The sequence below is a fragment of the Pinus tabuliformis genome, chromosome J, assembly GCF_031772625.1.
Source record: "Pinus tabuliformis cultivar Carrire ecotype Pingquan chromosome J, CPIR1, whole genome shotgun sequence".
In the NCBI taxonomy this organism is placed as follows: Eukaryota; Viridiplantae; Streptophyta; class Pinopsida; order Pinales; family Pinaceae; genus Pinus; species Pinus tabuliformis.
In genome coordinates this window covers 712,546,126-712,566,309 of record NC_142295.1, presented here as the reverse complement: position 1 = coordinate 712,566,309, position 20,184 = coordinate 712,546,126, and positions in this window count along the sequence as shown.

Genomic DNA, 20,184 nt, shown 5'->3' with positions numbered 1-20,184 from the left:
ATAAAGAGATGTATTCCATTGTACAGGCCTGCCGACAATGGAAGCATTACATTTTGGGGAAGGAAACGGTCATCCACAAAGACCACCGACCTCTGCAGTTCATACAGACCCAACGGAAATTGCAGAATGATCGCCATCAGAAGTGGTCTACATACCTGCAACAATTTCACTTGAATATCATGTATAAAAAGGGCAGCACCAATAATGTTGCAGATTTCCTCAGTCAACCACCGATCATGGCACTAACCACCGTGATCAACTCTTGTGGGCACGAGACTTCTGATTGGCCACTTCTCTACAAAAGCGACCCAGAATTCGGCCACACATACCAGACACTCTTGGAGGGTCGGCATGTTGTAGATTTTCACCTCCAGGATGCCCTATTATGCCACCTCGGTCACCTTTGTGTTCCTTCAAGCGAGCGTGCCAAGATGATTTTGGAAGCACACTACAGTCGGGCTGCTGGGCATTTCGGGGTCGAGAAAATAGTGGCAGTACTGCAAAATTATTTCTATTGGCCGAATCTTCGACAGGATGTTGGGAAGTACATCCGATCATGTAATGCCTGTGCCATTGCCAAACCGACCTTTAAGAAGCACGACCTCTATAACCCGTTGCCTACCCCTAGTCGACCTTGGGAATCCATCTCCATGGATTACATGTCAGGCCTTCCTTCCACTAAACATGGCAATGACTATGTTTTTGTGGTCGTCGACAGGTTCTCGAAGATGGCCATTATGATGGCCTGCAAGAAGAATATCACAGCAGAAGCCACTGTTAAACTCTTCTTTGAACGAGTGTGGGTGCACTTTGGGATCCCACAGTCTATCATCTTAGATCTGGACAGTCGGTTTCTCAGCACATTTTGGTCCAGTCTCTGGTCAATGCTGGACACCAAACTCACGAAGTCCACAGCCATCCATCCTCAAACTGATGGCCAGACAGAGGTTGTCAATAGGATGATTGTGCACATTCTGCGCATGTATAACTCAAAGCATCCACGCACATGGGACGAGAGCCTCCCCTATGTTCAGCACAGCTACAACCGAGCTCTTCACAACTCCACTGGCTATAGCCCTTTTCAGGTGGGTTTGGGATTCCAGCCACTATGCCCCATTGATGTGGCCATGCCACTTGCAGCTACTCACATGAATTCAGCTCATGTCTAGTGCGAAACAGATAAGGCCACCAGCTTCATTGAGCGCATCCAACATATTCGCCAGCAGGTCCATGAAATTCTTGAGAAATCAAATGCCACGTACAAGCAGCGACATGATCAACATCGGGTGCCACACAAGTTTTAGGCGGGCGATAAAGTCTGGTTGCATTTGCAGAAGGAACGCCTTACTGGAGCCTATTGGAAATTGAGACCACTCTGATATGGTCCTTACACCATTACTAAGTCCATGGGAGAAAATGCATTTGAGCTCAACATTCCCCCATTCCTTGGCCTACACCCAGTGTTCAATGTGGACCGCCTTCGGCCATACTTTCCACCATTGCTAGACACATCCAACATTGCAGAACAGCTCAAACCCACAGAATTAAATCCAGATTGCATGGAACAAGCTGCAACTGATCGGATCATGGACACACATATCAAGAACACTCGCCAACAGAATATCCAATTGTATCGAGTTGTCAAAGCAGGCCAACTCCTTCAGCAGGGCAAGTGGCTCACCAGGGAACAAGTTCAGCAAAAGTTTCATCATCTCATGGAGGAGCTCAACGCAATGGGGACCATTGCTTACTAAGGGGGGAGGAATGATCCAGGTGGATATTGGCGGCCACCTGCCAAGTCCACCTAGACCCCCACCATTGTCTTTCTTAGCATTTTCAGTTTCCTTAATTGTAGCACAACTTACTATTTTTAGCAGTTTTTCGGGTCCTGAACTTCCGGAGCCGTTTTGAGGCCCTAAACAATGTTTTTTGGGGAATCCGGGGGTCGATGTTGTTGCCCGTTCCAACAATGATAGTGCTCGGATAGATATTTCTAATGAGCTATTGTACGCGTCAAACGGAGATCATATGCCAAAGTTACGACCCCGGGAAGTTGATGTACCAATTTACCCCAAACGGGGCCCACAGTTTGGCGTTTCATCTCCTAGGGTTAGGTTTTGGAATGTTAAGGGTTTTCCATTGTTTCTCAACAATAAATAGGCCTTCGAGCCTTATTGTAACACAGTTCAGAGGCATGTAGCCATCACATCTCTTCTTAGAGATAAGCTACCATCGCCCTAGCTGGTTTGTTTCCATTTCTGGTTGTAAGCATATTTCAGTATTTTCCATTAATGAAATGAAGTGTTATTTCCGCTACATCTTTGTGTATATGGTTATCTCTGTAATTTGTTGCATTCCTGTTTAAATCTGGATCAGAAGTAAATGGTAAAACAGTAGATGGAGGAGTCCCTCCATTCTATGTAAGCCTAAACATTCATGACAAAGTACTACATAATGCAATGTTTGATTCAGGAGCTTCTCATAATCTAATTCCTAAGTCTGTGATGGAAATATTGGACCTAGATATCACAAGGCCATATAAAGACTTGTTTTCATTTGATTCTAGCCATGTCAGGTGTTTAGGCCTAATCAAAGATTTGTGTGTATCTCTAGTGCAATACCCTGCCAAGACAATTCTAATGGATGTAGTGGTAGCTGATATCCCACAAAATTATGGAATTCTTTTGTCCAGATCTTGGGGTGCAAATCTCCAGTGATCTTTGTAGTTAGACATGTCTTAGGCTACCATCTCAGTCTTTGGCCAGCCAAAGAGATTGTACTGGGAAACATTGATGAAATATGTGGTCAGCAGTCAAGAGAAACCCCAAAATTTCCCCATTTATTCCATGCATTCTGATATGGGTCCGTTTATCTTATACAATGCTGAAATATGTTCCAAAACTGATCACAAGCTTCTAGAATCAACACAAGAAAGAAGCATTAATGAAGAATCCACTGCTCAAGTTCTAGAAATTGTTGAAGTGATTGATATAACACACACACAAGGCAACCCATATGAGTTACAAAATCCAGATCTGCCCACTGAGAAAGTTTTCAAAACTCCTAATGCTAGTTGCAATCAAGAAATCATATGGTACTGAGAGTTTGATGGATCAGTAAATAAACTAGGAGCAGGGGCAGGGGTTTGGGTACATAATATGCAAAATGATCATGCTGGAGAACATGCATATAGGCTGAATTTCAGATGTACAAACAATATGGCTGAATATGAGGCCCTTTTGCTAGGTCTCAAATTGATTAAAAGTCTAGGGGCAACTAGGATTTCAATTTTGGGGGACTCCGATTTGATTATCCAACAGATGAAAGGGAACTTTGTCACAAATGACCTTAGGTTGAGAGCCTATAGAGGAGCAGCAATTGAAATACTTAATACCTTTCTAGAATTTCAGCTTTCCAAAATTCCAAGAAATCACAATTTACGTGCTCACAGTTTGGCAACATTTTCCAGCACTTGTAAGCTGCCATTTGAGCCTAATCATCGTTTTTCTGTTGAAATTAAACACAGACCAGCGGTTCCAGACAATGTTAAAAATTGGCAGGTATTTGACAATGACACTCAAATCAATAATTTATTGACTTTGAAAGAGGAATTCTCAAGCACAAACATAGATACAAGCACCATTTGTGAAGAACAGAAAATAGACAAAATAGAAACTAATATATCAGCTGAAACAACAAATGAGATTTTGCATCCAACAATATTTACCAGCAAAAATTTACAAGAGCTGAAGCAAATGGACTTTGATGAAATTGTTGAGGGAGAGTCTGAAGTAATTGAGTTAAAGGATAATTTTTTACCTACAGGCTTGACTCCTCTGGAAGATATTTTTGACTCAAATGATATTCCAAGAAAGCCAAAAATGCAGCCATTAAATGCAGAAATTGAGGACTGTAATATAGGAACTGCAGAGGACCCTAAAATGATAAAACTGTTCAAAGCCTTGCCTCCCGACCAAAAACTGAAATACATTTAACTCTTTAAAGAATTTCAAGATGTTATTGCTTGGATCTATGAGGACCTCAACTCCTATGATACTTCTATGATCCAGCATACAATACCCTTAAAAGAAAATCAAAAGCCTTTTAAACAAAAGCTCAAGAGGGTGAATCCTGTCCTCCTCCCCCTTATTGAAAAGGAAGTCAAAAGAATGTACCAAGCTGGAATAATTGCACCTATCAGGTTCTCAGAATGGATCTCCAATCTAGTGCCCACTAGGAAGAAAATGGGATAAATAAGACTGTGAGTTGAGTTAAGAAATCTGAATAAAGTTTCTCTCAAAGACCACTACCCCTTACCCAAGATGGATCACATTTTACAAAGGGTAGTGGGAGCTTCTAGGATTTCACTGTTAGATGGATTCTTAGGCTTCAATCAAATCCTAGTTCACCCCAATGATCAAGATAAAACTGCCTTTACAATGCCTTGGGGAACTTTAAAGTATGTGAAAATGCCTTTTGGACTTAAAAATGTAGGGGCCACATTTCAACGAGCAATGGATATAGCCTTTGCAAAAGAAATCCATGACTTTCTAGTCATATATCTTGATGATCTCACTTCTTTTTCCAAACCAAACCAAGAACATTTAGAGCATTTAAAACAAGTGTTCTTAATTTGCAGAAAATATGGCATATCACTTAATCCAAAGAAATCATTGTTTGGCCTAGAAGAAGGAAAATTATTAGGTCACATAATCTCAAAAGAGGGCGTTAGAATTGACCCAAACTGAATACAAGCTATTCTCCAAGTTCCTCACCCAAGAAATGTCAAAGAATTGCAAGCTTTTCTAGGAAAGATCAATTTTTTGAGAAGATTCATACCCAACTTGGCTGAACTAATAAAATTGTTGAATAACATGCTGAAGAAAGATTCCAAAGTAAACTGGACAATAGAAGCTAAGAAAACCTTTGAAGAAATCAAAATAGCTTTAACTAAAACACCAGTCCTCACAAGCCCGAAATTTGATAGAGACTTTATAATCTTTTCCTTTGCATCTAAAAATACTATTGCTGCTCTCCTATTGCAAAAAGATGATCAAGGATGTGAAAAGCCCATTGCTTTTTTCAGCAAAGCACTTAGAGATGCACCTTTAAAATATCAAATCATGGAGAAACACTTATGCCCTTGTAAAGGCTATCAAGGATTTCAGAGTTTATATCTTGTACTCTCATGTGATAGCTTATGTACCAAATGTCGTGGTCAAAGATATCCTAACTCAAGAGGGACTTGAAGGCAAAAGAGGCAAATGGATAGCTAACATTTTGGAATATGACATTGAAATCAAACCAACAAAGCTGATAAAAGGACAAGGATTAGCCAAATTGATGATTGAAACCAATTTTCAAGCCCTTGACATCAATGAACTAGATAATAAATAGGAGATGACGACTCCACAAATCAATCAAGCCTTTTTAGAATCACCTTGGTATGCTAATATAGCCTATGTATTGTTAAACCTGCAAGCTCCTCCAGGGTTATCCATGACTAAAAAGAGATTCTTGAAAATGAAAGCTTCAAAGTTTTGTATTCTAGATAATGCTTTGTTTTGGAAAAATCATGAAGGCATTTTGTTGAATTGCTTAACAAAGGATGAAACTGACAAAGTGCTCAAAGAATTCCATGCAGGGGACTGTGGTGGGCACTTGTATTGGAAATCAACAGCTGATAAAATCTTAAGAGCTGGGTTTTATTAGCCCTCTCTGTTTCCTGATGTAAAGAAATTTGTAGTTTCTTGCCATAAAGGTAAAATCTTTGAAGGCAAGAGAAAACTTTTACCTTTACCCCTAAAACCCATTTCCACTGAAAGACCATTTCAACAATGGGGTTTAGATTTCATTGGAGAAATTCACCCTCCCTCTTCTTGCCAACATACGTGGATTTTAACTGCCACAGATTACTTCACCAAGTGGATAGAGGCCATCCCTTGTAGGCAAGCCAATGACTTAATCATCATGCAATTCCTAGAAACCAATATCCTATCTAGATTTGGCTGTCCGAAAAATATCATAACTGACAATGTTGTTGCCTTTAAATCCAAAAGAATGATAAATTTTTTCCACAAGTACCACATTACCTTAGGCCATTCCACAGCCTCTTATCCTCAGGGTAATGGTCTAGCTGAGTCATCCAATAAGATCTTGATCAACATCATAAAGAAAGTATTGGAGGACAACAAGAAAAATTAGCATAAGAAGCTTATTAATGCTCTTTGGGCAGACAGGTTGACTACAAAAAGATCCATTGGAACGAGCCCCTATGAGTTGGTTTATCGAATGGAGGCATTATTCCCTTCTTCTTTGGAAATACCTGTGATAAAATTACTGCAAGAAATACAAGCAGAACCTAATGATATTCAGAGAAGAATCAATCAAACAATTCACTTACAGCAGACTAGAGAAGAAGTCTATCAAAGGTCTCAAATTCTATAAGAGAAAATTAAGAAGATTTTTGACAAAAGGACAAAGGCAGAGGATTTTTTCATAGGTGACAAAGTGCTGAGATGGAATTCCAGAAGGGAAGATAAAGGAAAACATGGGAAGTTTGACCTTCTATGGAAAGGACCTTTTGCTATTTAGGCTATACAAGGAAACAACACCTACTTTTTGAAAAGCCTGGATGGTACAGAAGCAGGAGATGGGCCAGTCAATGGTCAGATGCTCAAGCATTATTTTGATCCTCTTTGTTAAGGTGTTAGGATTGTATTTTGTACATAATCGTGTCTATTTCTGCAGTTTATTTCAGCAATAAGATAGGGAATAAGATGCAACACATTTTGAGAAAAAGATCAAGGAACTGTGCCACATTTGGTAGTACCTTTGCAGTTTATCAGAATAAGTGAAGCAGAACACTTGGGAGCTATAAAAATGATGATAAATACTCAGACAAACTGTCAGAGACAGAGCTGTAATTGTTCAAACCTGCTTATGGGGAAGGCATATATGTTACAGAGATACAATTTTGTTTGTTCAAAGAAAAAGGAAATTTCATATTGCAGCAAGAGTTGAACATAAGGCCATCTGACCTGCTGTTCTTGGCTTTTCATCTGGAAAAGCCATCCCCAAGTGGAGCCACTGTTAGTTTCCTATACCAATAGGTGTCATATTTCATAATTGACTGTTAAAATGCCGAATATTTTCATCCTTTCCATGCTGCAAAGGTTCCATATTTTCAAAAAATCAAAAAATTTAGAAAAAATGAAAAGAGGGTATGCCCTAAAAGAAAAATCAAAAGGAAAAAAGAATGAATCGGTCAAAAAAAAAGAAAATGAACCCCAAAGAAAAGACTAGGAAAGTGTGCTAGTCAAATTGCCACTACTATCCTATTTTATGCAAAGAAGTTCAAATATGCAATCAAAGATTTCTGTCACACTTGATGGATGGCCCAACAGCTCAATTTTGGCCTCTCCATGTTTAAAATTTCTTGTTTTAGAACTAGAGAATAAGGTCTGTTCAAACAGTTTAAGCTTGGCAGATCAATAGTTAGGTAGAGAAGCAAGGGTGCTCAATAGTTAAATCTGAGCCCCTGGAAGAGATAAGGGAAGACTTAGATAGGAGGATAGTTAAAAGAAAACAATAAAAAAAGGGTTTGCTAGTTCAAATGCACCCAATCAAAAGGAAGAAAAAATGTTAGGTGTATTAAGCTGGGTAGGCAGTTTGGTGTTGCTGAAGAAAGTTTGTGATCAATTTTGTCCTTTGAATATGATCTATCTCATGGATGGAATAAGTGATATAGCAAGGTGGCTGCAAAACAGTTGAAGCATCACTAATTTCCCCTCTCATTTCTCCAAGAACATTTACTAATTCCCCCCAAGGACATTGGGATCTGCTCAGTGGTCCTAGTTCACTTCATTTTATGAGAAAGACTAAGTAAAACTTTGTGTTTACTTAGGCAAAGGAAGCAACATTTCTTGTGTAAAAATACTTTTGATCCATTCTACTAAGTTTTCCAAATCCATAACTTGGAGACTTTTCACTCCCCTAAGCCTAAGTTTCACCTTTTACTTAGTGCTTTTGGTCCATAAATATTTCTCATTTTAACCTATTACACTATTATATATCTCCTACATGATATTTCCCCTCCCATACTATGTAAAACTACATAAAAACCCCGAAAGTCTTAAATATCCCGCCCCGAGCTTATTAAAGCCATATATTATTGTTTATGGGGTCCAAGGTTTACCCGAAACGTTGTGGAAAACCCTCCCCGTGCACATATAACAAAGGGTTTATTTAACATGCAGTTGAATAAATAGCCATACCCGCCCCAAACCTAAAGTCTACCTATATTGTAAACCTCGCAAAAAGCATTACAAAACATTAAAAATTAACGTGGGCCACCACACCATATGCCTCCGCCAACTCCATGCATTCATCAGCCGTCCGATCCAGCCTTTTCCATCAAACGATCCACGTCGATATCGGAACCCCTTCGATGACCGAATGATAGCCTCTGGGAAAACGACGGTTTCACCGTCATACAAAAAACACGTGTCGCCGCCTCATTTTATCACGTTCGCTCCACCCAAAACCACTGTTGTCCAAAAGGCGGTGCGATAATACCACATACTGCCCCGCTTCCCGCCGCTGACATCGTCACCCACGTCAGCACCCACGTCGGCTGTCACCTCATCACTGTATCATCCGCTGTGTCTGCCACATCATCACCAAGTCAGCTTCTGTACCCTCGCTACGCAACAAAGATTACGTCATGCTGATGTCGCCCGACCAAGTGCACTAAAATCCTACCAAAATCAAATTTTTGTTAAAAATGCGTAAAATATCGTTTTTTGGTCGTTTTTCTTTGTTTCTTCTGCGCAACCTCTGCATGGTTTTCTACATTCAAAGTGCCATTTCCACTGCACAGTCCACCACCCAGAGAAATTGACTCCACAGCGCGGCCCCTCAGCTCGGTCTGCCACCTGCATTTTGCAGAGGGCATCCATTAAACAAGTATTTACCCGAATCTTACTCATAAACCCTGTTTTTCTAGCTTTCTCTGTAAAATTGCCCCGAGAACCAAAATTCGCATTGAAATCACGTTGCTGCCTTCAAACCTCCACATCATAGCCACTGTTTTACCCATTTTTCCCAAAGAAATCCCCTGAACTCTGTTTCCCTCTGAAAATTCACCCATTACGCTGAATTTAAGCTTGTTTCCGCTTGCAATTTCTGCACAAAGGACCCAAAGATACTATTTTACCTGTTGTTGCTGCATAAAACCCACAATTCAAATTTAAAACTCACTAGAGATTGTATAATGGACGCTCCAGTGGCCCTAAATGTTGCCCCCTTGAATGCACCACACAAAGAATTAGAATGGTTGCCCCTTGCTGACAGAGATTTCCAAATTAAGGATATGATGCGTGACAAGCCTCACCTTCAAGATTTTTGTGAAATTAGGAATAGCTACCGAAGCAATACTGATGTCTTTGGAATTTGGGAGTCCAACATGCCCATCTACTACCTCCCTTTAGTAAATGTGCTCCCGGATATCATCCCTTTATGCTATGCCAGTTATGACCCCACACAAAGAGCAGTTATGGCTCCATCTGGGACTGTCCTCTTCTATATTACCCCTCAGTCCATAAATAAGATGTTGCACTTTAAGCCAACTCAGCCTCTGGCTCCCCTCACAATGGAATTCTTGCTTGACCAAGGTGCCAAACTGCCAAGTTCAGAGATAACCAGAATAGCTCAATCATTCATGAAACCAGATCACCAGCCCAGGCAACCACCTCCTTTTAATCAGGTCTGGTTCAATGAAGCGGGAAAATTCATTACTGACATGATTTCTTATATCTTGGGATTTAAAACCAGTGAGCATATTGATGAGACTGTCTTAGTTTTGATGTCCATATTTACCCCAGGACAACCCCTTGTTTTCCAATATGATTATGCCACCTTCATAGCTAATAAGATCCATGGGAAATTCATGAGCTTGGACAGAGAAAGAGTGTTCAAATACACATCTTACATATATCATTTGTTGTTGTACAATCAACCTGATAGTTTTCAAGTTCCCCTTAGAAAGTTGGACCTCAAAGGAGAAAGGAGGTCTGTGATATTCTAGACCTCAGTATTCTGTGAAGTTCATAACTCCCCTTATACATATTGTGAGTTCATTGACCTGTTCATATATCCAGCCACTTCTTTATTGATTACAACTCCTCCTGTCAGGCTCTCTGCTGAAATGCAGAAAATTTTACATCTCTCAAAAGACTACAGTATAGGTGATTGGTATTTTTACCAGAATAACACAGAGATAAGGGTTTATGGCTGTGAATTATGCCCCTAAAAGCTGCCAAAGTATGTACCTATGAGACTGTTTGCCCTGGAATACTTCAGGAAATTTATTAGTTCAGATTTGACTCATTTCTATGGTGGTAGGAAAAAGGCACAGCTCAAGATAAATCAATTGGGCCCTTTTATCTTCAATAAAAGGGAAGCCTGGGAGGAGGCTGATAAGATTTTAAGGGAGCAACTTATGCTGAAACAAAGATTTTATTGGGCACCATATGACCTTGAACATTTCATAAGTTATAGAAAAGTGAAAATCAAGCTTACAGGATATGTTCACCACCAAATCCCTAAAATTCAACAATATGTTAACCAACAAGAATGGGTAGAAGACACATTAATTGAAGAGATTACTGAAGAAGAAAAATTGGAAAAAGCCATGAAAGAGCTTGAAAAAACGCTTGAACTAGACTCTTTTTGATAGGTATCCTTCAAACTACCACAGCATATAGGAGGTGATACATCTTTTTCCGGGACTTCTCAACAGCCCTCACAAAAAGCGAATACAGGATCAGCAAAGGGCAAGGAGGTAATAGGTTCAGAGCAAGATATAATGACAGACTAGCTGGTTACATCAAAGGAACAAGACCAAAGGCAGGCCCCCCAGCACAAACAAAGGCCCCAGAAATTCCTTTACTACAAACTCCTCTAAATGAGGAGAGAGGCAAGAAAAGGGACAGGCAAGAAGACACACTGATCAACTATCCTGAAGAGCAACCAGGGGAGAAAATGTAGAGATTGAACCCCCTATCAGAGGAGGAATTCATTCGGGAGATCACAGATAGTCCAAGAGAAGAAAGAGTAGTCAGCCAGGATACATCTCCAGTCACAGAAACATCAGCCAGTTCACACAGATAGGAGATTAGAAGACAACATAGTGTGGAATTCTCTTCTACCAGGTAGCAAAGTAAGCAAGGCTCAGACATTAAGAGAACATTCGTTGAAATAAAAGCAAAGAATGAGCCAATAAGGATTCAACTTTACAATCACTTGCAGAAGATGGCACCCACAAATCAACAAAGGTTAATGTCAGCATACAACATCCAAGAAGGAAAGATGATCCTGAGTCACTTCAAGCCCAAAATGTTGCAGCCAAAGTCAGCTGCTGATTACATCAGGACTAATCTAGAAGTATTAGCCAAGGATATCCAGCCAATAGACCAAATTGAATTACACAAGAAAACCGGGGAAATGGTATACTCCAGATTGGCAAATAAGGCATTGTTGGCCCACAAATTGCAGAATTCTTTAAATAATACTTCTGCCCAATTGGAATTGGAAAAGACTTCCTCTTTGGCTAAGGATAACAGAATTAAATCCTTAGAAGAGATTATCATAGAGCCGGGACATGATCCCAAGGATCCCAAAGGCATCCAAGCATTAATAAGAAAGAAAGAAGAAGACATTGCAGCTCTCAGGAAGCAGCTCAAGTTGCCCGTTACCATGCATCCCAAAACTATAGAGATTGTCGAACAAAAATCACAAGAAGATGCAATGGAACTGCTGATGAAAATGAATGAGAGATTGGCAGAAACAGAAAGGGAGTTTGAGGAATCACTACAAGGAAAATAGGGAGAGTTGCCCTCTCGGCCATATCAAATAGCTCCAATAGTTACAGCTGCTCCTTCTACAGTCACAACAATAGTCCCTCCCACTGTCCTGGCATCAACAGCACCAAGCACTTCAACAACAACAGCAGCAGGCAACAGCACTACCATGTCTACTGAAGAATTGATAAAGGCCATGGAGGATCTAAGACTCCAGGTGTCAGAGTTAAAAGGGACCAAAGAGCAATTGGAAAAATTGGAAGTAAGTTATGATAAATCCAAGATGACTATAGCAGAAAAAACAAGGTAGGTGAAAGCATTGGAAGACAAAGTAAAGGCATTGGAAAGGACCTCTTGTTTGACAAACCTCTGTTAGAAACTAGGAGCATTTTGTGGGCCAACATTGGCCAATCCATCACTGATATGTGGAAATCAATACAGATAATTCATGAGCAGATTGATTTGGTGGCAGCAGCTCAAGAAGAAATTCAAAAGGCCAGGGATTCATTGGGAAACATGCCCGAACAGGCCAATAGGCTAATACATTTCTTAAACACCCACACCAAAGAATATCTGGCAAAAATGGATATCATGGACAGGACAAGCACTATTTTAATAATTAAAAGGGTTCTGACCATGAGGAATTTAATACAAAATCTAGAAAGGAAGTGCCAGGAAATGCAAATGGAAATAAAGGCTTTCACACAGAGGTTTACAGCTCTTGAGGAAAAGGGTTTGCCCAGTTTGTTAACTAATGACTACAGAATAATGTCACATGTAACCTATGTACACAAATTAAATACATATGTGGATAGCCAAGCCACAACATCATCAATTTATGCAGGAGAGAAGGCACTCCCATCTGGACAGAGTCTATATGAAAATTTGGAGAATTTGTTTTTTATTGAACATGAAGTGAGGCATCTTTTCACAATCCAGCCTACTTTTTTCAGGTACACAGATGCAGATGAAACTCTAATTAAAATGTGCAAACACCAATTACCAGATAATGAATGGTGGCAGAGTATGCTGGAAATTCTGTAGGCGGATTTCAAAGTTTTTTTTATTTCTTCAGAACATAACAAAAGCCATAAAGTGAAGAAAAGAGTAAGTAAAAATCATGTTGGGCAGTCAATCAGAGCACAATCAAAGCACCAGGAAAGCGATGCCATTAGTGCGGAATTGCACCAAAATATCCATTGGCCGACTTACTGGACAAACAATCAATGCATCTCACCAGCAAAACAGCCAACACAACATTTTCTTACTTCTACATTCATTTCTCTCTGTTCCCAAGAGTATTTACTCCTTCTGTAGAGTAGGTGAAAGAAGTTATTGCAAGATATTATCTCCTTGGAGATATTTTGTAAACATTTTGTACAAATACCTCCCCAATATAAGTATTAGGGGTTGGTGAATATCATTCTGGAACTGCGCTATAAATTTGAGAACTCTTTTGAATAAAGATTGTTGGAATGCTTTGTTGATGAACTCTCTGGTTATGGAATTGATGGCAGAAGCCCATGTTGCAGAACTCTTGAATTATCTCATGGATCAATTAGTCTTTCTAACTCTTGTTTTACTATTTGTATGTTTTATATATCATCTATATATCATGTTCTAAATTGCAGGAAGAAAAAATAGCCCAGAATTTACTTAACTGTACTATGTGTTCAATTCATGTCATTTTTTATGTTTTCTCCAGGACTAGCATAGGCAGGAATTCTTAACTACTCCTGTTTCCCTGGTTCTTACACCCTGAATATAATTAAGGAATTCTTAACTGCTCCTTGGTAATATTTACCCACTTTCCCTCTGTTAGCATGATGAAAGATCCTTAATTGCCTTTCATTCACTAACTCCATTTCACCTGATTCCAGCTTGAAAATTGTTACATGACTAATTATCTTTCTCTGTAGTTCCTCCTTTTGCCAAAGAAATCATACCCAGAAGTTTATTTTCATTGACTCCATTAACCCAATGGTCTGAACTTCCCATACTTTGCACCCCTGTTCTATTGAAATATTACCATCTAAAAATCAATCAAACACTTGTGCTTCATAACTAGCCTAACATACAGCAAAACAAAGCTAAATCATATAGAGAGAGCCCTCTCTAGCTGCATATTGGCTAGAATTTGCATCTAAAAGATTGGTTAGTGGTTACCTCAGTCGTATTCCCTTTTCTCACAGCTTTTGGGGAACAACTTGAGTGCTAACACTCCCCATCAGTCGTTTTTTCCCCTATACTTACTAATTTTCTATCCACCAGCATGTTCTAGTACTTTTAATCCTTCATGTCAAAGATGCTCAAAGCATTTCTCTGACTTTTGGTGGGACCGTACCCTTGGCTTAATGGCTTAAGGACATAAAGTGCTATAATTCCCTTTATAAAATCCATTCCCCCTTCATTTCCCTAATAAAACGCCCTTTTCCTATGGTTAAAATCCATTAGCCTATGAAAAGTGAAAACCCCCATGCAAATCCTATTTCATTCAAAAACCCACAAAAGACATCATATCCTAAGTATTAGGTGCATGTAAATAAAGTGTGAAAATATTAAATTAACATTTATACTTAAGGTTATATTCACTCTGCCAACTTCATATTGATTTTTAACTTTATTATATAATTCCCATAATACCTTTTCCCTTATATTAATTAAATCCCCTATGTAATATCCCAACCATTAGTTTTAATAAAAAAATATACAATTTACCCCATATCCCGAAAAAAAGATCTTAATACAACCCTATGCAATGAACCTAAACCAACCCCATCATTAAGCCTCACTTGATTGCTTTAAACCCGTGACTAAATATTAAATAATCACAATCCACCGTGATCAAAGTCCTGCCCCCGCCGCCCCCCCCCCCCCCAACTCCCCACCACCCCCGCACACCTCAGTTCATATCACCTGTGTGCTTCCCTTGCCTGATTGTCGTCTGCCACCATCCTCCTCATCCGATAGTCCACATCCATATCAGCCGTACCCGCTCGCTGGTAGTTACCCACCCGATAAAGCAGTTTTCCCCCGAACCCCAAATGCTACGTGTCAGGCACTGGAGTAGATCAGGTGACCCCTCCCAAAGACCAGCTTCACCACAAAAACAATGTGATGGCTTGGAAAACTGCCTCCCTACTCAACCCGAGAAACCATCACTATTCATTTAACTAATCTCGTGCCAAATTTAAAAATTTCCCCGTTAAAACCTTGAAAACCCTCATTTTCATTCCTTTGGCCCCGTTTCACGGTAAAACCTATCAAACCCTTCTGATGCCACCCTGAACCTCTGCAACACAATTCAACCTTCGATTACTTTCAAAAACTTTCCACGACTCCTTCCCAGAGATCCCTGTGCAATAAAGCCATCAATTTCCTTTCCCGCCAACCTATGTTTTCTTAATGATTGTTGTATTTTGCAAGTAATTAGCAGAAGACCAAAGCTTGCATAAACAGTTTTGATACTAGTCACAAAAACTTGTTTAATCCAAGACTCGGTAGGAAACCTATTCAAAACATGTATTCAGAAGAAGAACACAATTATACAAGGAATAGAGAAGAAGACAATTACACACAGAGCCGAGAAGAAAGCATTCATATAGGGCCTTGACTGTTAAAACAAAGGAACCACAATGTACAGAAATTTGATCAATATCCATTGCCATATGTTGATACATATAAAAAACTAAATGATTTACTGTTGTAATACACAGTAAAAAGTTAAAATGTACAGTAAAAGTAAAAAAACAGTAAGGGATATTGATAGGTCATTAATGTAAAAGTGTATCAGATGAAAGAGTATCAACAAAGGTGTATCGATAGAAAAATCAACGTGAAAAAATATGAAATCGGAACAAAAATGGTACATTTTCAAGAAAATTCCTGTTAATTCATAATTTTGAAGAAACAATTATGGCTAATCCAAGATGAATTTTGAGAATCGAAAGGACTTTTGTGTTTCCAAAAGGCAAATATACAAAAACCTATCTCATGTTTTACAAAGGTATTACAAAATGGGAGATGAATGCATATCTTCAGAGCCTATTTTTCGGACTATGGAAAATCATGTTTTTGACATCATTTTGCAGAGAATATTGTGAACACTTGGAGATGAACGTTGGGAAACTGAGAGAGGTTTATCTCAATAACATACTTATATAAAATAACCTCTTTACCTTTTTACATATCTATCTTGGATTGACATATACCGAGGTATCATTGGACCCTAATGTTGTAGAATTTCTGGGGTAGGATGCAAAAAGGAAGGACTTAGTTAGTGACTTGGAAGCCTCATCATCAATTAAGAGTTGCTATCAAATTTTAATTTCTCTTATTTTCCACCATCAATCCATAAATATAGTGCCAAATAGATTCATTAGTTTTTTAGTGTCCTTTATTTAAGTTCTATTAATGTAAAACAATTTGAGATATTTGTAAAACCAAACTTGATATTTTCTCAAGATATTTCAGTTTATAATTTGTATAAATACTTCTTCATTTGAAGTATTTTATTGTGGATTATTAGAAATTTCTATAGACTTCTTGATCAAAATAATGTAAATACATTGGAGCATTAACTGAACTAGCAAGATGGATTGATGAATAAAGATCAGATATTTCAAAGGATTCATGTGTTGAGCGAAGTGCAAACATGTATTTTCTCACATTGTTGTTATCTTTCTTAAAAGGTTTTCCACAATGTACATCTGAATTTGAATGCTATAACTCGAGTATTATGTTAGAATTTGTTTAATTACACTCCGTTTTAATAGTTAGGCATATAAATGTTTTCTACTGATATCTAAGTTAAGGAATTCTTAATTGATCCTTAGTTTAGGTTGTCTCTTTATAATCTATATCAAAGGATTTTTAATTGCCCTTTGTTTCCGATTACCCTTTGTTCCTCGTTTAAGTCCCGGTCTGAGAATTCTCAATTTCTCTCTCACCCTAATTCAAACCATTTCACCCCTCTAGCACAAAGACTTGCACTTTACTTTGCTAGCTTGCCTTTGAACATTCCCTTTAGTGAGTTGATCTAGTTCTTTTGCCCTTCTGTAGACTCCATAGCCCAATGGTCTAAAGGCATCATTCTATCCATCTATTTTAAGGATAACACCATCCAATCTTCAATACAAATCAAAAACACCCAGAACATTCATAACTAGCCTGAAATCCCAACAAACAAAGCTAAATCATATAGAGAGAGCCCTCTCTGAGCCTAGGTTGGCTAGAGCCTATGCCCAAACGTTGGTTTGTAGTTACCTCTATGATTTATTTCTTTAACCTTGGGAAAATATTGAGTGATAAAAAGGTGGAACAACTATCAATTGGGTTTCACAATTGCAAAATATTGTTGCATTTTCAACAAATAAATTAAGAGTATGTTGCTGCTATAGAGGTTAGTAAAGCAATAATTTGGTTAGAAAGGTTTATAGATGAGTTCGACAAGCAGCAGGAAATGAGAAGGTTATAGAGTGATAGAGAGAGTGCTATTCATATTACAAATAACTTAGCATTTCATTCCAAGAATAAAAATATACATCCCAAGTACCATTTCATATGGTAAGTGTTGGAAGATGGAGAGTTGAAGCTGGAAAATATACACACTAGCCAAAATCCTACATATATGTTAAAAAAACTTCTAACTAGGGAGAAACTGAGATCCTGCTTAGTTTCAATTGATCTTCACGTATGATGGTGAGGATGAGAAATAGCTAGGTCCAAGTGGAGTCATTGTCCAATAAGTGAATCAACGATGGAGTCTATATAATCAGTATTTAAGTGGGATATTTTTGGGTGTGGAGCCTAATTATCTTCCTAATTGTTTAGAGGTTTTTTTTTTTAGTTACGTTTAGATCCCAATCCCTAATGGCGGGGGAGGGGTGTGTGGGGGACTTCCCTACCACTATTTCTTCTGGGGGGGTCTGGGGGGGTGACTTCATGTTTGGAGCTCACCTTGGTAGGGGTTCAGGGGCAGAACCCTCGAAACTAAAAATAGATGACAATTTCCTTCTAAAATATTGTAATTTCGTAATAAATTTTGGTTTATTGGGCATATGATATGACAATAGAATTTGTGTTTAATTTAGGTTTTTTTACCAAGAAGAAAACCCCTCGGTTTATATGAGGGAACTGTATTGCGGATGTGTATTATGATTATGAGTGAAAGAGAGAGAGGAGGTTGTGTGAGGGGGAAGAGGAAATTACAACAAATTTTCGATAGGTTGTATCTCTTCATTTTGTTGGATAATATAAAAGGAAAGATTTACTATTTCTCTATGGACATAGCCCAAATTGGGTGAAATATGTATATCTATGTCTCTCTTGTTTTACATGTTTCTGTATTTGTGTTTCCTCAATAATATATGTATTTCATTGCTCTTTTAATTAATTTATAACATGTCTGAGTTGCTTAACTATGTAGTCCTTGAGTCTCTCTCTTAGCCTTCCACCTAGTTCCAACTTAGTCAATGGATCATCATGCAACATCTTAGACTAGGGGTTTATCAGATTGATGTCGTTTTTCCATGAGTGGATTGCAGGTGCAGGTATTCTATCATGCTATGACAAGATGATGATGAAGGATATGGAGAAGGAGACCATGCTAGAAGAAACCTCTATAGCTCCAAGCACAAGATGATTAATCAAAAGGAAGCAAAGGGACACCATATTGTGATTACAACTTAAGATCCAAATAACATTAAAGAATCCTCATCTCTAAGGAATATGCAGGTGGAAGAAGAGATCATGTCATGTCTTCCAAGGAGACACAAAGAAAGAAACAACAAGGAATGGGTTAACATTGCCATGTCATCATGTAGTCCATGTCATTAGTGTCATGTCATGTCATGTCATGAGTCATCATGTGCCACATCATTTGTGGATTATGTAAATTCTTACTAAACCATGTATTGTAAAGTGGAAGTCCAAGGGACATGTACAAAATGTGAAGAGTCATAAGGAAGTCAAATAGTCATGAGTGTAGTCCAAGAGTCATAAGGGAGGTGAAGGATTTCCCCATTTGTTATATATACACCCTTATTGTACAAGAAAATGACTTCTCACCTTGGCTTCTCCCATAAGGCATTAGAGAGATAGAGCCAGTGCTTTTGGGGAGCAAGTAACGACTTTAATGCTTCACTATTGGAGCTGGTGATGTCCATTGTATTCATGTATCTTGGGACTTTTACTTAATATTTGAATCCTGATCACCAAAATGTTTTCATACATGGATTGTGAATATTTGTAAGACTATTATGTAAATGTTTATGATTCATGTTTTAATTTCATGTGTACTATAGTAGTTGAAATATTTCAGTTATTTTAGTACTTATCATATTGAGAATCTGTTTCAATGGTTGTAACGATCGTCAAATCTATGTGGACTATTATGCTTGATGTTAGAAGAGTCTTTTATGTTTATGTGTGCCTCTTCTAGGGTGGTACTATTACCTCTGTCTTAGAGGTTCACTTTTATTTCCCTCTGTAGTAAAATAACCTTGATACACCTACAACTAAACATTCACCGGGCACAAATTCTTACCTTTTTAAAGGAACATACACACTTCTCTCTCTTCATGACATTAAATCCAAGGGAAATTGTTAAGAAAATGGCAGTGGGGGCACATCCCGGATGGGACTCCTACACCAAACGGTGTGAGGTCTAATTGGGACCTCATATCGGGGAGATCCACTTGAATGTTGAAGGGTCCAACACCATCAACAATGCCATAAAAATAATAGGCATAATGTCTCCATCATTTGGAATGTTTTCATTAAATCCTTCCCCCTTATTGAATATGGTCTGGCTTGGAGGGTAGGGGACAAATCTTGACTGCGATTGAGAGTGGATCCATGGGTTGAGTGCAACAATGCCTAATGTCTTCTTGAGGACCTCATTACTCTTCTTCATGACCAGGGAATTTTCACACTTAACCAAGTCATGGCCTCTCCATATAACCTACTTAGAGAACAAAAATGCCTTACCAAATTCCAGTTGAACTTCTGTCAGGGATTCAAAGAACATTACTAAACTTATACACATACTTTAAGGGCTGCCCACATCCCTAACTGATGAACTTGATGAAATGGTATGGATGCACTCCCCTTATGGGAACTATACTCTAGGAGGGGGTTACTCTTTTCTCATCATTGAATGTATTTTGAAAATTCAGGTGAATTGCTGGAGTCTTCTTTGGAAGCTCAAATTCCCAACCAAAACTCGATTATATATGTGGCGTGCATTGGAAAATAAGACACCAACCTTGATTTTTTTTATGTGGAAAACAAGAAAAGGAAGGGTATGGTTGGGGCAGCCTTT